General features: G+C 38.1%; 1 non-coding gene across 1 annotated transcript; it reads right to left on the bottom strand.

The window, feature by feature from the left end:
• Nucleotides 1-20,310: 20,310 nt before the first annotated feature.
• On the bottom strand, nt 20,311-20,416 carry LOC122003130. The gene has a single exon (XR_006117803.1). It is a non-coding gene; the product is annotated as a small nucleolar RNA R71 (small nucleolar RNA).
• Nucleotides 20,417-21,837: the final 1,421 nt, after the last annotated feature.

Here is a 21,837-nt window from a genome sequence, read left to right as displayed (position 1 = left end):
TGCAGGATTATGATACTGATCAGGCTAGGATGAGAGATTTTATGCAGAGCATGACACTTACTAGCCAACAAGTAGATGCTTTATATGAGTATCATAGATCCTTGGGTGAGATTCCAGGTTTTCCTAGTTTTCCTATTGGCCAACCACGTCGTAGACCCCCTTTTCCTCGTCCACCGCCACCTCCTCCACCATATTGATTTCATCGGGACGATGAAAAGTTTAAGTCTGGGGGGGGTGTCATGTACTGTTTAGTTTGGTTTTCAGTTTTTAGTTTTTGCTAGTTTTTCATGTTGGTTCTTATTTTCATTGCTTGTTGCTTTATTTTGCTTGTTTTTGAAAGAATCATGGCAAAAAAAATTTTTTTGAGAACATCAAATCTTCACTTATATGCTTTCTTGGATTTAAGTGAAATGTTAGCACGATTATTGTCTTGATTCATGATGTTCGAATGATGCTAGTAGTAAACTTTGTGTAGTTCTTTTTTCTATCTTGGGAAGCATTAATAAGCTAAGAATCTTATGGTGATGAGTTCTAGTTTTGGTTCAACCTTAAGGATTTTATCTTCACTACACTTGTGCTTGATGCTTGAATAGTTGATGTCATTGAAATAGTCATGATTCATCTTGTTTGCTTAGTACTTTGTTTCCATGGTGATTTATCAACTTTCATTTTGGTTACTGGATGAGGCTCAAATCATTAAAGCTCATTTGGAAAAATCAAAATATCCCAACATGTGTGCTAAAAGTACATTTGTGAATAAGTTTTGCACAATGCAAACGCTTATAAAAAAAAAAAAAAAGGATATAAAAAACAGTTGTCATGAGTGGAATCTAGCAAGTCACCCCTTTGAGACCGAGTTAGGTTACTGGGGAAATGACTGCTTAGCTTCCCTTGAGATTGAGCACACCTTTGAGACCTTGGGTTAGTTGAGAAATATGAACCAAGTGAATGGTGAGTAAGTGCCTATCACTGGTTACTTGTCTTTCACTGGAAACATTAGGAATTCAAATTTGATGACGACTTGACTAGGACATGGATTGAAACTTGAAGGGTGTTGAGTTACTTTTACACTATGCACAAGATTCTTATGCTTGAACCATACTTTACTTGTTTCCATGATCATGCTTGTTAATAAAACTTTTTGATAGAATTAGGAAAGTGCACTAGGTTTTATGAATGTGTTGGAGAACATATGAATTTAGACTGCAGCATTTTGCTTGAGGACAAGCAAAGGTTTAAGTCTGGGGGTGTGATGTGTGTAGATTATATACTCTTTTATGCATGTTTTTACGCACATTTACATACTTTGACCATGCTTAATCTATGCATTTTTATACTTCCAGCTTTCCTTTTAGCATATTTACACTTTTGGTTCGGAAATCTGCTTTTTGTGCATTTTCTGTACACAGGAGTCGAAATTGGTGAAGATTATGCGTCCTCGGGCAAGCTTGGAAGTAATTGAAGGGAGAGATCATCAGGCCGTGTACCACACATGGACGTGTAGTCTTAACAGGAAGGGAAGAGGATATGGCCGTGTGAATCTCACATGGCCGTGTCTTGATTTGAAGAAATCAGAGCAGATGCCTTACATGGCCGTGTGGATCTACACGGCCGTGTGAGGTTTCCAGAGGCCAAGCAGGTGGTGGCCGTGTGCTCTACACGGCCGTGTGAGGTTTCCAGAGGCCAAGCAGGAGGTGGCCGTGTGCACCACACGGCCGTGTAGCATTTCTAGAGAGCAGAAGGGTCCTGGCCGTGTGGAGTCACACGGCCGTGCAGCTTTGGCAAAGAAGGAACTGGACATGGCCGTGTGAATCTCACACGGCCGTGTCAAGGGGCCGTGTGGCGCCCGATTGCCTCCTCTATTTAAACCTTCCTTCATGAATTGAAAGGGGAGCTCTCCCCCTTTGGGAGAAGGCAAGATTTGGTGGTTTCCTCCCATTCTTGGGAGGATTTCTGGGCGATTCTAAGGGAGATCTTGACGATTTCGACTCCGGAGCGAGGATTGGATCCGAAGACGAGGCTTCTTAGTAGATAAGTTTTCTCTTTCCCCCTCTTCTTGGTTTCTTGGATTGGGGATTTAAGAAATGCTTGTAATCTTGATTTCTTGGGATTTTCTTCCTCGATTCATGGAGTAGATCTTGTATTCTAGGATTAAGGGAGTATTTGTATGATGGATTGATGTAATCTCTTATGGATTTTCCATTTGTCTTGTTCAATGACATTGTCTTGCTTGTATCAATTAGATCTTGAATGATTAATGGTGATTTGTGCTTAATTCTCATTCTTGATTGATTGTTTGGATTTCTTGTGGACTTCGTAGAGATAAACTCTCACTCGATCATCCGAGGGATCCACGTGACAGGTGCAAGCCCGTGTAAGGACGTTTGAGAGATAATCTTGAAGAGGAAATAGGAATATTCAAGAGAGTAGGATGGATTTCGTGATTAGTTTCTTGTATCTTGATAGATTAATAAGTTGTGGGCTTCTATGTTGATATCCGAGGAAGGCATAGTAATAGGTGCGCTTCTGTGTAAGGACAATGTAGGTTCACATCTAATTGATCATATTTAGATACATTTCTCGGTCCTTAGCCGGTTATCCATTGCAAGAGAGAACCGGCAACTTTCTACAAGTGTTTGACAATTGAGGGAAAAGAATTGGTGAACCATTTACATTCAAGAAATCTTACAAAGAAACCGAAGCTCCTAGAATCTCCTTTATCATAACCCAAAACACTAAACTCTTGTTTGTTGATCTTTAATATTAGATTTGTTTACCCTTACTTTGCATTTGAAACAATTGGATAGTTGTTTAGCTAATTCGCATTGAGACATTTCTAGTGCTTATTCCAGTCTCTGTGGATACGATAATCTTTTATATTACTTGCGACATTTCCGTACACTTGCGGAGCGTAACACACTAATACAAATAAGTATAATAACCAAACAAATGCCTTTATTAATATACAAGAATATGATACAATGAGTCCATACAATCATCAAATGATTGGCTCTAGGGCTCTAACTAACAGTTGCTCCCATATCCAAGAAGGTCATGTGCCTCGCCACGTCAGTACTAGGAACCAATTATGGAAATTAATATTTAATGGAATTAATAACTTAAGGTGATTTGGGTCGAACGTGTTAAGTTCCGCAGGAGATCCAAGTCAAAACCTAAAAGAACAAATAGATTAAGTTTTGGATCAAACGTGTTAAGTTCCGCAGACGATCCAAAATTTAATTTAAAAGAACACATGGTAGCTAGGAAAAGGTTCAGACCTTTGTACAAAATTTTTGTACAGTGGAACCTCTAGGTTTTCCGAGTAGCAACCAATAGGGTATGCATTGGAGAATGTATATTGAATGACCCACCATGAGAAAGTATCATGGATCGTTATATGAGTGTCATATACTTTCTCATCTGGCTATTAGTATGACTACTAGTCCTTAGACCTGAAGTCACCATGATTCCCTACATAAGGAGTTATGTACTTTGGTTTCGTCAAATGTCACCCGTAACTGGGTGGACTATAAAGGCGATTACTAGGTATGTAACGAATTATGCAGAGGGATGTGAGAGATGTAGATGGGATCTATCCCTCGTATATGATGGGAGAGACATCAATATTCTTGATAGAGTGAGACCACGAAGTGCATGGCCATGCCCAAATGAGTCAATAAGAGATATTGAGCTCATTTGATTTAGTGTGTCTACTTGGAGTTTAACTTGACTTGAGAGGAAGATGAAGAGTCAAGTTTGACTTGACTTTATGTCACCTCATTGGTTAGTTGGCAAGATGTGGACCAATGATGATATTCCACATCATCATGGTTACTTAAGTGTGTGCCACATCATGGAGGTTACAAGCCTCCTTTCCTTTTAATGTGGCTGACCACATTAATTTTAAAGGAGTTACAATTGTGGCCGGCCACACATAGAGAAGGGAATCCATTTTTCCTCATTCAAGGCTATTCACTTCTTCTTCCTCCTTGAGCTCTCTCTTCTTGCTCTCCCTCTCCTATCTTGGCCGAACACCCTAGGTGCTAGCACACCTTGTTTGGTCCTTCTCCATCTAGTGTGTTCGTGTGGATACGTGTAGAGGATTGTCTACGTTGACAATCTTGAGATCCGGCAAGTCGTTAGACTAGCGAGATAGCGAAGGGCATCGCATCGAGGGTAATACTCTTATCTACTGTAGATCTAGAGTTTGTAAACTCGTACTCGTATTTTATTTTCTTTTTCTTTGCACTGATCCGGTGGCTGGGGCTTTCGGGGTTTCCGCGACGCGAAAATGCGGTTTTCGCGGCCCGAAAAATCCAACAAAATGTGGTGATATTTCTTGCACTATACGTAGATGACATTTTGCTCATTGGCAACAATGTCAGAGTATTATGAGACGTAAGGGTATGGTTGTCCAAGCAATTCGATATGAAGGACTTAGGAGAATGCGGACATATTCTTGGGATCAAAGTAATAAGAGATCGCAAGAAAAGAATGTTGTGCTTATCCCAAGCTTCATACATCGATACTATCCTAGCTTGTTTTAGCATGTAAAAATCCAAGAAAGGATTTCTATGTTTTCGGCATAGAGTACCTTTATCTAAAGAGATGTGTCCTAAAACATCAAAGGAGATAGAGGACATGAAGGCAGTTCCTTATGCTTCGACTGTAGGAAGCCTAATGTATGCAATTCTATGTACGAGACCAGATATCTATTTTGCAATGGGCATAGTTAGCAGATATCAAAGTAACCTAGGACAAGGACATTGGACTATCATAAAGTATATATTAAAGTATCTAAGAAGGACTAGAGATTATATGCTAGTTTACCAGGCAGATGATTTGCTTCCTGTGAGTTACACAGATTCAGACTTCCAATCAGATGTAACACCTGCCCTCCCTGCTAACCCTAAGGGACGGGGCTACGATACTCTACGTACGTACTACAGCGGAAGACTTAAAATTTATTTTTCTTAACTTAATTAAAACCGAACTACACTAACATGGTTTCATAACATGATAACGAAATAAATAAAAACTTAGTATCAAGTCACTCATATTGTATTACATTTCACAAAACCAAAGCATAGTTCTTAAAGGTTTTAAAGCAGGTTCTTAATTAGTTGCCTAGCCACCGCCACATACATCTTTGTTGCCCCTCCTGCTACTCCTTTAACTCATCCAGCTTTTTTCTTTATCTGTGGTACAAGGAAAGTAAGCTATGAGCACTCATGGCTCAGTAAGTTCCTTTCCTACTCACTAAAGCCAACAATCAGCACATAATCAAGAATGTATCAACAAGTCATAATCTCAGCTAATCATGGCATAACATAGCATTCTATTCAAACTTATCATGCATCATAATATAATCACAACTAGTCATGGAATATCAAACATCATCATGGCCGAAACATATACATAGTGCATTGCATAAAACATAGCTAGACATAGCATAACAAACAAGTATCATGGTATATCAAAGCATGGCCGAAACATGTATATCAAAGCATCATAACTATGGCCGAATATGTACATCAAGGCATCATCAAATCCATGGCCGAATCTATATATATCAAGCATCAACATATACATGGCCGAAACATGTCTATTAGGTATAGCATGAACATAACATAAACATACCTTATCATGGCATATCATAATCAAAAGCATAGCATGAAACATAGCAAAATCAAAAGGTGTATGCAGTATGATTTTGGACAACATGTATCCGAAAAACATGTGTATGTCTCATGATCTTTAAAACCATTCTCTTTTATATGTATATATACTTGAAAATAATCTCAACATAAGGGGGATCCCGGCTATGTACCACTTACATATTGCGCGCAACCTTGTAGGTCCAAGGTAGCAAGTCTTGAACCCTACGAGGCAAACATACTAGGCCCTTAGTCCTAGGGGCACTTAGGAGCTCATCCCTAACGAGGTCCTTAGTCCCCGGGGCGCTTATGGAGGCCACCCTTGGTACAAGCCACTCACACATAAAGTAAAGTACATGTCATACATATCATGTATCATAAAAGCATGCATCACTTAGGCACACATCATAAAAGTATGCATCACTTAGGCATACATCATGTCATAAAAGTATGCATCACTTAGGCATACATCATATCATAAAGGTATGCATCACTTATGCATACATCATGTCATAAAGGTATGCATCACTTAGGCATACATCATATCATAAAGGTATGCATCACTTAGGCATACATCATGTCATAACAATATGCATCACTTAGGCATAGATCATAAAAACATGCATATCTTAAGCATAAAGCATATCATCAAGCATGCATATTTTATCCACATAACTTATCATAAAAGCATGCATATTTTAAGCACAAAGCATATCATATCATAAAAGCATGCATATCATATCATAAGTCATAAATCACAAGCATACATATTAAGCATAAGGGTGTATCTTGTGATTATCCTATCATAGGAAACATGGTATCATATTTATCTTGGTTCTAAGCTTTCTAAACCCTTGTGGCCGAAACCCCTTTAGAGCTCAATTTAGGCTAAACACAACATCCAAGCATGTGGTACCTAAATTATCATCATAACATTTTCATAGGAAGCATTATAAACATGATTAACTTAGTTTCTATGTTCTTCAAGTCCCTAATTTCAGGTGGCCGAAACCTTAAGGTGTGAAACAAGGTTCCATATGACATAAAAACATAGACAACTTGAAATCATATCTATAACATTTTTACCAAGAAATAAGGTAAACACATTTGACATATTTGAATTAGTTCCTAAGTTCTTTAAGCCCTTAACATATGTCATGGCCGAAATTTAACATGTTCTCATTAGGGCTACAAACAAGCATACAAGCATGTGAACTTGGACTAACATTATGTATAAATTCATACAAAGCATCATACAATAGTTATGGACGAAACATACCCTAGCATCATTTTAGGTCATAAAACAACATATAGCAATTGAACCTTGGCTTTCTACTTATCACATTTCATGTAGGGTGACATGAGCATATTTAATTTAAGTCCTAGGGTCCCTAGGGCATCTAACCCTCCATGGCCGAGACTTACAATAGTCCTTTTAGATCATAGAAAAATTATACAAGCATGTGACACAATCAATAGGTTATCATATTTTCATAAGAAGCATTTTAACACCTTTGGTTTAAATTCTAAGGCCTCTAGGTCATTTAAACCCTACTTGGCCGAAACTCATCAGTGCTTAAACTTGCTTCAATAACATAAAAAAAACATGTGAAGTCATACGAGTTTCATAGCATGTGTAAAGACAAGCCTAATGAGTATACATATGAATTGTGTCTTAGGCTTTCTAGGTTTCTTTTTCTCTTTTTCTTTTATTTTTTTCCCATGGCCGAAACCTACCATTCTTTAGCTAGGTTTTTAAGTGGCCTAAAGCATGAAAAATCTAAGTAAGTTTCACGGCAAAAGTTACTAAGAAACATATATACAAATTGGTTCATGAGTAAACTAGGACCCCTTGTGGTCATACATGATATATGTTATGCTACTAATTTTTCTACACCCTAATTAAGCATGAGGGCATTAAACAACTTTCATATCTAAACAGCACAGAGGTCTTGAGCATTTTAAAAATTTGTTTAAGCTTTCTAAGCTATCCATCTCATCATGGCCGAAAAACACTAAGAAGGAGTTCATGAAATTCTAGCAATATTCAAGCATACAAATCCTGTAAGATCTTTGTATTCTATAGCATGAGCATGGTTATTTAAATTTAAAGGCCTTCCTAATCCTAAACCCTTCCTTGGCCGAAACATATGAGTGGGTTTTCTTTTAGTTTCAAATATCTTCTAAGGAAGAAAAACTAATACATAATCCTTAATATTTCATAGGGGGAACCTTGTACTAGTTGGGTAAAATAATAAATTTCCCTAGCCTCTTAAGAATATTTTTGGCCAAAATTCAAGGGTTCAGTATTCCTCTGATCAAGAATCATATAGGTATAAAAGCATGAAGAAAAAAACTCCTCTACATAGCATAGAAAAATCTATCATATAGTGAAGACGAGTTAAACATCATTAGATTTTGAAAGCTCTTCTTGGCCGAATTTTCTCAAACTTGTTTCTAGGTTTTAAAATCCTCATAAAATCCGAAAAGTACATAAAACACCTTGTACCACAGGTGAGGGGAAGCTTACATCCTTTTCGCTTGTGGATCTAAGGTATGGTGAAGAAGAAATAGTCTCTTCTTCTAGTTCCTTTCCCTTGATTCCTTTGCTAAGTCCTCCTTGTATCTTAGGCTTTCTAAAGGACAAACTTGGCTTTGGGGCCGAAGATGGAGGAGAGGGAACTGTGGTGTTCTCGGTGAGGGAGAGGATGAGTGAAAGAAAATGAAAGAAAAATAATTTTCTCTTTTCTTGCTCCCTTTTATGTTAAGGGGGAAGAGGTAGCAAACTTGATTTTTGCTTTCCTTCTCCCTTAGCCTTTTTCTCTATTTTTTTATTTTATTTATCTTATTTTCCATTTATTCTCACCATTCATGATAAAATAAGGGGGAATGAATCCCCTTAACTCCTCTTTAAAATTTCGGCAAGATCAAAGAGGAAGAGGGAGAGAAAGGGAGGAAGGCAAGTTGCCTTTCTCTTGCTCTTTTCTTGTTTTCTTTTGGCTATCTTTTATTCTCACCTTTATCATGAGTTTCCCTCCTTTGCTATCAATATCTTCTCTCTATCCCAATTGGTTTCTACTAATTAATTCTATGAATTATAATATAAGAGGTTCAAGGTTCAATCCTTGACCATCACTTCTTTTTATTTCATTTTATTTCTTTTTACTTCAACTCACTTCTTATTATTTTTCTAAGGCAAATTCATCATTCTCATATTTATTCTTAAAAGCTTAGTGGGTGTTACAGTACCCCGTACCTCATAAAAAGTTCGTCCTCGAAATTTAAAATAGTTGCTTTAGGTGACACTGAACTTTCGGCTGAGTGCATCAGCCACTTTGTTCGCCTTTCCTGGGTGATAAAGGATCTCGCAGTCATAATCTTTAACTAATTCGAGCCATCGGCGTTGCCTCATATTCAGGTCTTTCTGCGTGAAGAAATATTTCAGACTCTGATGGTCAGTATAAATCTTACACTGAGCTCCATATAGATAATGTCTCCATATTTTTAGAGCGAAGACCACGACTGCTAGTTCTAAGTCGTGAATAGGATAATTCTTCTCATGTTCTTTAAGTTGTCTAGAAGCGTAGGCAATGACTTTGCCATCTTGCATAAGTACAGCTCCAAGTCCTATGATGGAAGCATCGCTGTACATATCGAAGCCTCTGTTGGTTTCCGGAAGAGTAAGAATCGGAGCACTGGTCAGTCTCCTTTTTAATTCCGCGAAACTCTTCTCGCAAGCTTCTGTCCATTCATACTTTGTATTTTTCTTGGTGAGGGCTGTCATAGGAGCTGCGATTTTGGAGAAATTCTCTACGAATTTCCTGTAATAACCTGCTAGTCCGAGAAAACTCCTGACTTCGCTGGCATTCTTTGGTCGATTCCAGTTATTTACAGCTTTGATTTTACTTGGATCCACCATAACTCCATCTTTGGAGATGACATGACCTAAAAATATTACCCGGTCAAGCCAAAACTCGCATTTGGAGAATTTTGCATATAGTTGTTTCTCTTGAAGGATCTATAGTACAGTATTCAGGTGTTCGGCATGTTCTTCTGGAGTTCTCGAGTAGATAAGTATATCATCAATGAAGACGATCACAAATTTATCAAGATATGCCGTAAATACTCGATTCATCAGGTCCATAAATACTGCAGGAGCGTTGGTTACTCCGAAAGGCATAAGTATGAACTCATAGTGTCCATATCGGGTTCGAAATGCTGTTTTTGGTATATCATCTGGTTTCACTTTCACCTGATGATATCCGAATCGTAGATCTATCTTTGAGAAAATAGTCGCACCCTTCAGTTGATCGAACAGATCATCGATCCGCGGGAGTGGGTACCGATTCTTGATCGTCACATTATTCAGCGCTCGGTAGTCTATACACATTCGCATAGACCCATCCTTCTTCTTTACGAATAGCACTGGAGCTCCCCAAGGAGAGTGACTAGGACGAATAAGTCCCTTGCCGAGTAATTCGGATAACAGTTCATGAAGCTCCTTTAATTCAGCCAGAGCCATACGATAAGGTGCTTTCGAGATCGGCTGAGTACCAGGAATCAATTCGATTCCGAATTCTATCTCCCTGTCAGGGGCCAACCCTGGTAGTTCATCAGGAAATACCTTTGGATAATTGCATACTACTCTGACGTCTTCTAACTTCGGGTCTTTGACTTGATTGGTATCAACCACGTGTGCTAGAAACCCCATACATCCTTTATCTAACATCTTTTGTGCTTTAATAGATGACAATAGCTTCTCCGTTCCTTTTGACTCTCCGTAAAATTCAAACTCTGGTTCATTTTCGGGTCGAAAAATCACTTTTCTTTTGCGGCACTCGATTGAAGTGCCGTACTTACTAAAGAAATCCATGCCCAAAATTATGTCATAATCCTGCATATCAAGTACTATCAGATTGCAGTAAAGTTCTCTGTTTGCGATCCGAATAAGTACTGCTTGCAGCATATAGTCCGATGGCATAATCTCCCCGGATGGTAAGGTTGTTAAGAACGTGTCCTCTAGAGTTCGGAGTGGTATATCTAGCTTCTTCATAAAAGGCGTTGAGACGAACGAGTGTGTTGCCCCGGTATCAAATAATACTACAGCATACTGATTGTAAATAAGTAGCTGACTTGTGACAATAGTAGAAGCATTCGCCATGTCTTCCTTGGTAAGAGAGTAGACTCTGGCATTGGTCATAGTGGGAGGGGCCTCAAATCTTCCTTGGCTGATTAAAGTCCCTTCTATGGCAGCTTGCATCTGGTGAAGCTGTGCGGGGGCACTCCTGTTCTGGAAGTTCTGCGAAGGTAGTGCCTGAGACTGAGTAGGGCAATTTCTCGCCAAATGACCTTCCCCTCCGCAGTTGTAGCACTTTTTGGTGCTCAGAAGACATACTCCAGAATGCATCTTCCCACATGTGGCACACTGAGGGTACTTGGTCTGCTTATTGGCTGGGCCACCTTTTGTTTTATTCCACTGCTTCCTCTTTCCACTTGAGTTTCCTTTCCAGTCAGTTCTGGTACTGTGCGATTTTTGTCCTCCGGTCAGTGCTTGGTTCTTGCCCTTATTCATTGCTTCCTGATAGTGCTCGGTAATCAGGGCGCTGCTGACCAGCTCCTCTGCAGTCTGCGGTCTATTAACTCCGCCGGCTACGTTCAGAGCTATCTCGGGTCGGAGCATCTTTAACATCAACCGGACCCTTTCTTTTTCAGTTCGGACCAGTTCTGGGCATAATCGAGCTAGGCGGTTGAACCTCTTGACGGCTTCATTGACTGAGCCCCTTGCCGGAACTCAGTGAACTCGTCATAGTGCTTGTTGGTCACTTGCATATGGAAAAATTCCTCTAAGAACTCTGTCTCAAAATCTGCCCACTGCATTTGGTTTATTTGCCTTTTCGCCTTTACTCTGTCCCACCACATCCGGGCATCTCCGGTAAGACAGAACGACGCGCACTTGACCTTCTCGTGTTCAGGCCAATCCAATAGTTCCATTATGTTCTCCATGGTTTTGAGCCAGGCTTGTGCGTCCCATGGTTCACAGTTTCCCAAGAATGCTTCTGGCTTAAGCCTTTGCCATTGCATCAGGTAGGCCTCTTGTCGGACCATCGGAGTAGGGGCTGCCGGGGGCACTGGTGCGGCTGTAGGTATGACAGGTAGTGGATTCACCGGTGGGGTAACTGGGTTGCCTTGCTGACCCATTAAGGTAGTGATCAGCTGTTGTTGTTCTGCGATCTGATGCTGGAGGTTTACGACTACCTGCGTCAGATCTGGTGGAGTCACTGTTCCTCCGGTTCGGGCATTGCGTGTCCTAACCATGTTTATCTAAAAGAAATAGACTAGTGTAAATGGTTATCGATTTTAGCCATTCTAACGTACTGGTTTGTTCCTATCTATTTGTTATGGTATTATTTCTAACCTACCAATATGTACTCCTAATCTAATTTATAACTAAAAGCATAGAATAAAGCATCAAATATAAGCAAGTAAAACATGAATCTAAAGCATAAACAACATAAGGAAAAATAAGGAATATAATGACAACCAATGTAACATAAGGAAATAAAGTATAAGCAATGTAGTAAAGAAATAAAACATAGACAATATAACAAGAAAGAAAAATAAAGCATAAGTTATATAACATGAAACTAAACATAAGCATATGACAAGAAATTAAGCATAAACATATGACAAGAAAATTAAACTTAAGCATATGACAAGTAAATTTAGCTTAAACATTCTTACTTGGAGCGGCAGGTAGGAGGCTTGATGTGTGTGTAGTGAGCTGGCAATAACCTCGCTCTGATACCAACCTGTAACGCCCGCCCTCCCTGCTAACCCTAAGGGATGGGGCTACGATACTCTACGTACGTACTACAGCGAAAGACTTAAAATTTATTTTTCTTAACTTAATTAAAACCGAACTACACTAACATGGTTTCATAACATGATAACGAAATAAATAAAAACTTAGTATCAAGTCACTCATATTGTATTACATTTCACAAAACCAAAGCATAGTTCTTAAAGGTTTTAAAGCAGGTTCTTAATTAGTTGCCTAGCCACCGCCACACACATCTTTGTTGCCCCTCCTGCTGCTCTTTTAACTCATCCAGCTTTTTCCTTTATCTGTGGTACAAGGAAAGTAATCTATGAGCACTCATGGCTCAGTAAGTTCCTTTCCTACTCACTAAAGCCAACAATCAGCACATAATCAAGAATGTATCAACAAGTCATAATCTCAGCTAATCATGGAATAACATAGCATTCTATTCAAGCTTATCATGCATCATAATATAATCAAAACTAGTCATGGCATATCAAACATCATCATGGCCGAAACATATACATAGTGCATTGCATAAAACATAGCTAGACATAGCATAACAAACAAGTATCATGGTATATCAAAGCATGGCCGAAACATGTATATCAAAGCATCATAACTATGGCCGAATATGTACATCAAGGCATCATCAAATCCATGGCCGAATCTATATATATCAAGCATCAACATATCCATGGCCGAAACATGTCTATAAGGTATAGCATGAACATAACATAAACATACCTTATCATGGCATATCATAATCAAGAGCATAGCATGAAACATAGCAAAATCAAAAGGTGTATGCAATATGATTTTGGAAAACATGTATCCGAAAAACATGTGTATGTCTCATGATCTTTAAAACCATTCTCTTTTATATGTATATATACTTGAAAATAATCTCAACATAAGGGGGATCCCGGCTTTGTACCACTTACATATTGCGCGCAACCTTGTAGGTCCAAGGTATGAGTTCTTAAGTTTGGGCTTCCGAAAGGAAGGTGCACCTTGGTGATATGGATAGTATCATCTAACCTTTTAAGTCATACTTAACGAGAATCTCAGAACCATCCCCACTTAAAGACACAATGTCCTCGTTGTGTAACACAAATCACACCACAAATCCCGAATCTCCCCGCTAGATGGTATCGAGGCGACCTTGCGCCGTGAGTGCGCTGTGGTAGGAGCACCGGGCACCACCCAGCGAGGGAGATTCCGGGATTTGTTTGTGATGTGATTACACAACGAGGACGCTGTGTCTTTAAGTGGGGTGATTGTAATATCAAAGGTTTGATGGTACTATCCATATCACCAGGTGCACCTTCCTTAAACTTAAGAACCCAAAGTGCGTTGGCTGAGAAACTGAGGATGGTGACCTCTGAAGTTTGATGAGGAGCATGCATCAACCGATAGGTAATTCGTGTCGCTTCCGGCGTCTGAGGATCCCGGCTATGTATCACTTACATATTGCGCGCAACCTTGTAGGTCCAAGGTAGCAAGTCTTGAACCCTACGAGGCAAACATACTAGGCCCTTAGTCCTAGGGGCACTTAGGAGCCCATCCCTAACGAGGTCCTTAGTCCCTGGGGCGCTTATGGAGCCCACCCTTGGTACAAGCCACTCACACATAAAGTAAAGTACATGTCATGCATATCATGTATCATAAAAGCATGCATCACTTAGGCACACATCATAAAAGTATGCATCACTTAGGCATACATCATGTCATAAAAGTATGCATCACTTAGGCATACATCATATCATAAAGGTGTGCATCACTTAGGCATACATCATGTCATAAAGGTATGCATCACTTAGGCATACATCATATCATAAAGGTATGCATCACTTAGGCATACATCATGTCATAACAATATGCATCACTTAGGCATAAATCATAAAAACATGCATATCTTAAGCATAAAGCATATCATCAAGCATGCATATTTTATCCACATAACTTATCATAAAAGCATGCATATTTTAAGCACAAAGCATATCATATCATAAAAGCATGCATATCATATCATAAGTCATAAATCACAAGCATACATATTAAGCATAAGGGTGTATCTTGTGATTATCCTATCATAGGAAACATGGTATCATATTTATCTTGGTTCTAAGCTTCCTAAACCCTTGTGGCCGAAACCCCTTTAGAGCTCAATTTAGGCTAAACACAACATCCAAGCATGTGGTACCTAAATTATCATCATAACATTTTCATAGGAAGCATTATAAACATGATTAACTTAGTTTTTAAGTTCTTCAATTCCCTAATTTCATGTGGCCGAAACCTTAACGTGTGAAACAAGGTTCCATATGACATAAAAACATAGACAACTTGAAATCATATCTATAACATTTTTACCAAGAAATAAGGTAAACACATTTGACATATTTGAATTAGTTCCTAAGTTCATTAAGCCCTTAACATATGTCATGGCCGAAATTTAACAAGTTCTCATTAGGGCTACAAACAAGCATACAAGCATGTGAACTTGGACTAACATTATGTATAAATTCATGCAAAGCATCATACAATAGTTATGGCCGAAACATACCCTAGCATCATTTTAGGTCATAAAACAACATATAGCAATTGAACCTTGGCTTTCTACTTATCACATTTCATGTAGGGTGACATGAGCATATTTAATTTAAGTCCTAGGGTCCCTAGGGAGTCTAACCCTCCATGGCCGAGACTTACAATAGTCCTTTTAGATCATAGAAAAATTATACAAGCATGTGACACAATCAATAGGTTATCATATTTTCATAAGAAGCATTTTAACACCTTTGGTTTAAATTCTAAGGCCTCTAGGTCATTTAAACCCTACTTGGCCGAAACTCATCAGTGCTTAAACTTGCTTCAATAACATAAAAAAAACATGTGAAGTCATACGAGTTTCATAGCATGTGTAAAGACAAGCCTAATGAGTATACATATGAATTGTGTCTTAGGCTTTCTAGGTTTCTTTTTCTCTTTTTCTTTTATTTTTTTCCCATGGCCGAAACCTACCATTCTTTAGCTAGGTTTTTAAGTGTCCTAAAGCATGAAAAATCTAAGTAAGTTTCATGGCAAAAGTTACTAAGAAACATATATAAAAATTGGTTCATGAGTAAACTAGGACCCCTTGTGGTCATACATGATATATGTTATGCTACTAATTTTTCTACACCCTAATTAAGCATGAGGACATTAAACAACTTTCATATCTAAACAGCACAGAGGTCTTGAGCATTTTAAAAATTTGTTTAAGCTTTCTAAGCTATCCATCTCATCATGGCCGAAAAACACTAAGAAGGAGTTCATGAAATTCTAGCAATATTCAAGCATACAAATCCTTTAAGATCTTTGTATTCTATAGCATGAGCAAGGTTATTTAAATTTAAAGGCCTTCCTAATCCTAAACCCTTCCTTGGCCGAAACATATGAGTGGGTTTTCTTTTAGTTTCAAATATCTTCTAAGGAAGAAAAACTAATACATAATCCTTAATAATTCATAGGGAGAACCTTGTACTAGTTGGGTAAAACAATAAATTTCCCTAGCTTCTTAAGAATATTTTTGGCCGAAATTCTAGGGTTCAGTATTCCTCTGATCAAGCATCATATAGGTATAAAAGCATGAAGAAAAAAACTCCTCTACATAGCATAGAAAAATCTATCATATAGTGAAGACTAGTTAAACATCATTACATTTTGAAAGCTCTTCTTGGCCGAATTTTCTCAAACTTGTTTCTAGGTTTTAAAATCCTCATAAAATCTGAAAAGTACATAAAATGCCTTGTACCACAGGTGAGGGGAAGCTTACATCCTTTTCGCTTGTGGATCTAAGGTATGGTGAAGAAGAAATAGTCTCTTCTTCTAGTTCCTTTCCCTTGATTCCTTTGCTAAGTCCTCCATGTATCTTAGGCTTTCTAAGGGACAAACTTGGCTTTGGGGCTGAAGATGGAGGAGAGGGAACTGTGGTGTTCTCGGTGAGGGAGAGGATGAGTGAAAGAAAATGAAAGAAAAATAATTTTCTCTTTTCTTGCTCCCTTTTATGTTAAGGGGGAAGAGGTAGCAAACTTGATTTTTGCTTTCCTTCTCCCTTAGCCTTTTTCTCTATTTTTTTATTTTATTTATCTTATTTTCCATTTATTCTCACCATTCATGATAAAATAAGGGGGAATGAATCCCCTTAACTCCTCTTTAAAATTTCGGCAAGATCAAAGAGGAAGAGGGAGAGAAAGGGAGGAAGGCAAGTTGCCTTTCTCTTGCTCTTTTCTTGTTTTCTTTTGGCTATCTTTTATTCTCACCTTTATCATGAGTTTCCCTCCTTTGCTATCAATATCTTCTCTCTATCCCAATTGGTTTCTACTAATTAATTCTATGAATTATAATATAAGAGGTTCAAGGTTCAATCCTTGACCATCACTTCTTTTTATTTCATTTTATTTCTTTTTACTTCAACTCACTTCTTATTATTTTTCTAAGGCAAATTCATCATTCTCATATTTATTCTTAAAAGCTTAGTAGGTGTTACATCAGATAGGGACAGTAGTAAGTCAACCTCGGGGTAAGTGTTTACTTTGGGAGGTGGAGCTATAACATGGAGGAGTGTTAAGCAGAAATGTCTTTCAAACTCCACCATGGAAGCCGTATATGTGGCAACCTCTGAGGCAACCAAAGAAGTGGTATGGCTCAGAAACTTCTTGATGGACTTAAATGTGATTCCTAGTTTGCCCAAAATTATCACAATTTATTGTGATAATAGTGGTGCAGTAGCAAATTTGATGGAACCACGAGCACATAAGGCAAGTAAACACATTGAGCACAAGTACCACCTGATACGAGACATCGTAAAGCGAGGAGAAGTTGTTGTCACCAAGATTGCATCAGCAGATAACCTGGCAAATCCTTTCACTAAGGCCCTTCTAGCGAGAGCTTTTGATGGCCATGTTGAGAGGATGGGAATCAGATGTATGGCAACATATATAACATCATAGTCTTTTAGTATAAATGGGAGATTGTTAGGATGTATACTAAAAGCCTATCTTTTTGTTTGAATATTTATATTTTGAAATGTCAATCACTTTGGTCAAATGTTACATTTTATATGTTAATGCATTTGTCCATTTAATTTATATTGTAGATAACTTGGTGTGTGGTGCCACACAGAAGATCATGTTTTCAGTTCTTAATAAATTATAAATAGTAGCTCCGACCGAGATGGATAGGGACAAATCATTGGAGCAGTTGTAGTGTAATTTGGTATTAGTCTGTCTTGACTATAAAATTACACTAGTACACTGATGTGAGTAGATTGTATACACTTCTTTAGCATGTTTTGATGTACATTCACATATTTTGTGCATGCTTTATCTATGCATTTTCATATTTCCAGCTTTGCTTTTAGCATATTTACTCTTTTTGTTTGGAGATCTGGTATTATGCATTTTCTATACTCAAGAGTCGTATTTGGAGAAAAATTTATGATCGAGGCCAAATCTGCAAGTTATCGAAAGGAGGAAGACACCGTCTGGGAGTGCCACACGACCATGTCTGGGAGAGTGACCAAGGTCGTGTGGTGATGCTCAACCATGCAGCATTGTTAGAGCAGGGCAATGTCCTGGTCGTGTGGTGATGCTCAACCATGCAGCATTGTTAGAGCAGGGCAATGTCCTGGTCGTGTGGTGATGATCACCCATGTAGTTTCTGCAGAAATGGAGATGGTCACGGCCGTGTGTGCATCACACGGCCGTGCTAATTTTGAATCCTTCCAAAGCCAAAGGAGAACACTACCGTTTAGATCTACATGACCGTGTAATTTTTCCAGAAGCCAAACAAGCCTTGGTCGTGTCCCAGACACGGTCGTGCATGAGTTCCAGAGCTGGAGGCAACACAGGCCGTGTAGATCTACACGGTCGTGCAAGGATGGCAGTGGCAGAACATGTCAAGGGCGTGTGCATCACTCGGCCGTGTGAGATAGGTAGTGAAGAAAATGACCTAGGCCGTGTCTCACACACGGCAGGGTCTCGGGGCCTGTGACGCCCAAAATCTCTACTCTATATAAGGGTTTCTTTCATCATTTGAAAGGGGAGTTCTCCCTTTTGGGAGAGAGCAAGATTTGGGCGATTCCTCACCTTCTTGGAGGGATTTTTCGGTGATCTAAGGGCAGATCTTCAACGAATCGACTCCGAGATCGAGGATTGGATCCGAAGATCGTTCTTCATCGTAGATATGATTTTCTTCCCTTTCTCTTCTTGGATTTTAGGATCAAGATGCTTGAAATCTTCTTGTCTTTGGATTTCTTTTCTTGTTCTATGGATTAGATCTCCTTATTCTAGGATGGAGGGAGTATTTGTAATATGATTTGATGTAAACTCTTGTGGATTTGCCAATTTCCTATTTCTATGATTTTGTCTTGTTTGTATCTATTTGATGTTGTGTGGATTGTTGTGATTGGACTTAATTACCATACTTGATTGACTGTTTGAGTATCTTATGGATCTTGTACAGGTAATTCCTCATTCGATTATCGAGGGACGTACGTGACAAATAAGCCTGTGTATGGACGATTGAGGGATAATCTTGAAGGTGAAATAAGGTCATTCAAGGGGATATGATAGATTGTATGAATTAATCTTTTATATCTTGATATGGTTGAGAAGTAATGAATTTCTATGTTGATTATCCGAGGGATGCACATGACATGCAAACCCGTGTAAGGACATCATAGGAATCATTCATAATTGATCACATTAGATATAGATTTTAGTCCTAGGCCGGTTGTCTATTGCAAGAGAGAATCGGCAATCTTCTACAAATGATGAACAATTGAGGAATAAGATTTGGTAGATCATTTACATTGAATAATATTACAAAGGAACCAAAATTCCTAGAACATCCTTTTATCATAGCCCTTATTCCTATTTCTATGCTTTTACTTCTTGGCTTTACTTTTCATAGTTGCACCTAGCTTTTATAAATCAATTGATTAGTTGTTTAGCTAATTCGTGTTGAGATATCTTAAGTGGTTATAACTAGTCCCTGTGCATTCTAGTCTAGCTTTTCTCGGTTTTTCTTTTGATTTAAATTTTTATCTACTTTTCTTTTGTAAATATATCTTGCAATCTTGTTCTTGTGTATGCGAAGATCTAACTTTGTAGGAGAACTTCTTCCTCTAGATCCCGAAATTGACAGAACATTTCACAGAAGAAGAACTTCACAAAGACATCAAGAATAACAAGAACCTATAAACATATTAGTTGATTAGCATATGAATTATTCTAGACATTTCTCTTTTTCCTTTTGTCTTTTCTTTCTTATTTTCATTATGTACTTTCTGTCCTGCAATTTAAATTCTACATTTTCTTTCTTGCTTTCCATATTGCATTTTATTTCTTGTCTTTGATTCTTCAATTTTTTTTCTTCTAATAATTTTTTCTTGAATATCCATAAGCACTAACATGTCAAGCAGGCCCATGAGAAATTTTTCTACATCCTTTTCTGCAAGATTTTTATCTCCCATTGTGCAACCTCAAATTCAAGCAGAAAGTTTCCAACTAGACCTAAAGTTAATTTCCATGATACAATGTCACAATTTTAGAGGAGAAGTATCAGAAAGTCGTTATCTGCATCTTGAAACATTTTTAGAGATTTGTGATATGGTGAAATGTGAATGAGTGTCAACAGATGCAGTTCGATTGATGGCATTTCCTTTGAGTATCAAGGATAAAGCAAGGACTTGGTTATATTCTCTCCATCCTCAAACTATCACAAGTTGGGAGCAATTGGAGAAGCAATTTCTGAATCATTTTTTCCCTCTAAGAAGAACAATGTATATGAGAAATTGCATAACAAATTTTGCTCAGGCATATGGAGAATCATTATTTGAAGCATGGAATAGATTCAAGAGTCTTCAAAGACAGTGCCCTCATCATGGTCTTGAAAAATGGTTGATTCTGCACATATTCTATAGGGGAATTTCTTTCTCAGACAAGAGTTTATTGGATTCATCAGCTGGGGGATCTTTTATAGACAAAAGTGTAGATGAAGCATATATGTTAATTGATCAAGTGACATTGAACCTCCATGAATGGTCGAACATAAGTTGGATGAAATTTCCCTCAAACATTCATGAAGTGCAAGCCATAAATGCTATAGAGCCTGTAAAACAAATTGTAGCTCAACCATCTATGAGTCTTGAGAATCACAAGTCACAGAACGGGGAGTTCAAACATTTAGGGGCAAAGATTGAAAGTATTGTTTCAAAATGGTTTAAAGGAGATCTCCCTCTTTCGCAGACAAGATCTAGTGAAAAGTGTGACAATGTTGGGTTATTGATCACACCAATACTAGATAAGCAAGTTGGACCTCCTCCAAATGATCAAAGGGAATTTGGGAAAAAGGAAGTTCAATCTTTCCCAGGACCTTCACTAAGGGTTCCTTTTCCACAAAGGTTAGTAGGGGTCAATGAAAATAAAGACTTCGGCAAATCCTGTGACACTAATATGGTTGAGTGCAGATTTTTGAATGTATATGAAGATGAGGACTCTTCAGATGAGGATTTTATTGATAATGCAGTGGTATATAAGTTTTCAGATTTGCCTTCAAATTTTATAGGGTGTTATAGTGACATTAAATTTTCATATGATGAATGTGATGTGGTAGATCAATTTAAAACTGCAAGTGAAGTTATTGATCCTCTTATTATTGATTCTCCTATTGAGGATATAGATGTTGGTTTATTTTTTTATGTATGTGTTGATGATGATGATATGGAAGAATATGTAGGGAGCTGTGTTGTGGAAGCAACATCTCAAGGATCACCACCTTTGTCCACAAAACCCTTAGAGGTTGTAAGAATTGATCATGTTGTTGAACAATGTGTATGGACTTTTGCAGAGCTAGCAGAGTCTCAAGAATCACCATCATTGATATCATTAACACTTGAGCCAAAGCTAGAACCATCATTTGATTCAGAGGAAGTCACATCAATATGTTTAGAAATTTCAGGTATCTCTCAGCAAAGAAAGATTAGTATTTCTTGTGATCTTTTGAAAAATTTTATAGAGGTACCTATCATTGACTTTGTTGGATGTGATTTAGTTTTTATTTCTTATTCTGCTTATCTTAATATGGTTATGGCTCTATCTTATCTAATATGTTTGTGGGAGATTTGTTTTTTCATTGCATTTGCAGATTTCACTTGGGCTAATAATTAGAAGCTCTCACTGAACCGTCTTCGACCACCTGAGAGAACTTCAAAGAAGACGAAGATGGAGAGAGCAATACTTCATTTTACAATTTCTATATTGGAAGCTCCCTCTATAATAAGAGCCCTTGGTAGGAGGGTGTTGAAATATC

The sequence above is a fragment of the Zingiber officinale genome, chromosome 7A (assembly GCF_018446385.1).
Source record: "Zingiber officinale cultivar Zhangliang chromosome 7A, Zo_v1.1, whole genome shotgun sequence".
Classification (NCBI taxonomy): Eukaryota; Viridiplantae; Streptophyta; class Magnoliopsida; order Zingiberales; family Zingiberaceae; genus Zingiber; species Zingiber officinale.
The sequence above is the reverse complement of the archived record's forward strand: the minus strand, read 5'-3'. Positions and strand labels throughout refer to the sequence as shown.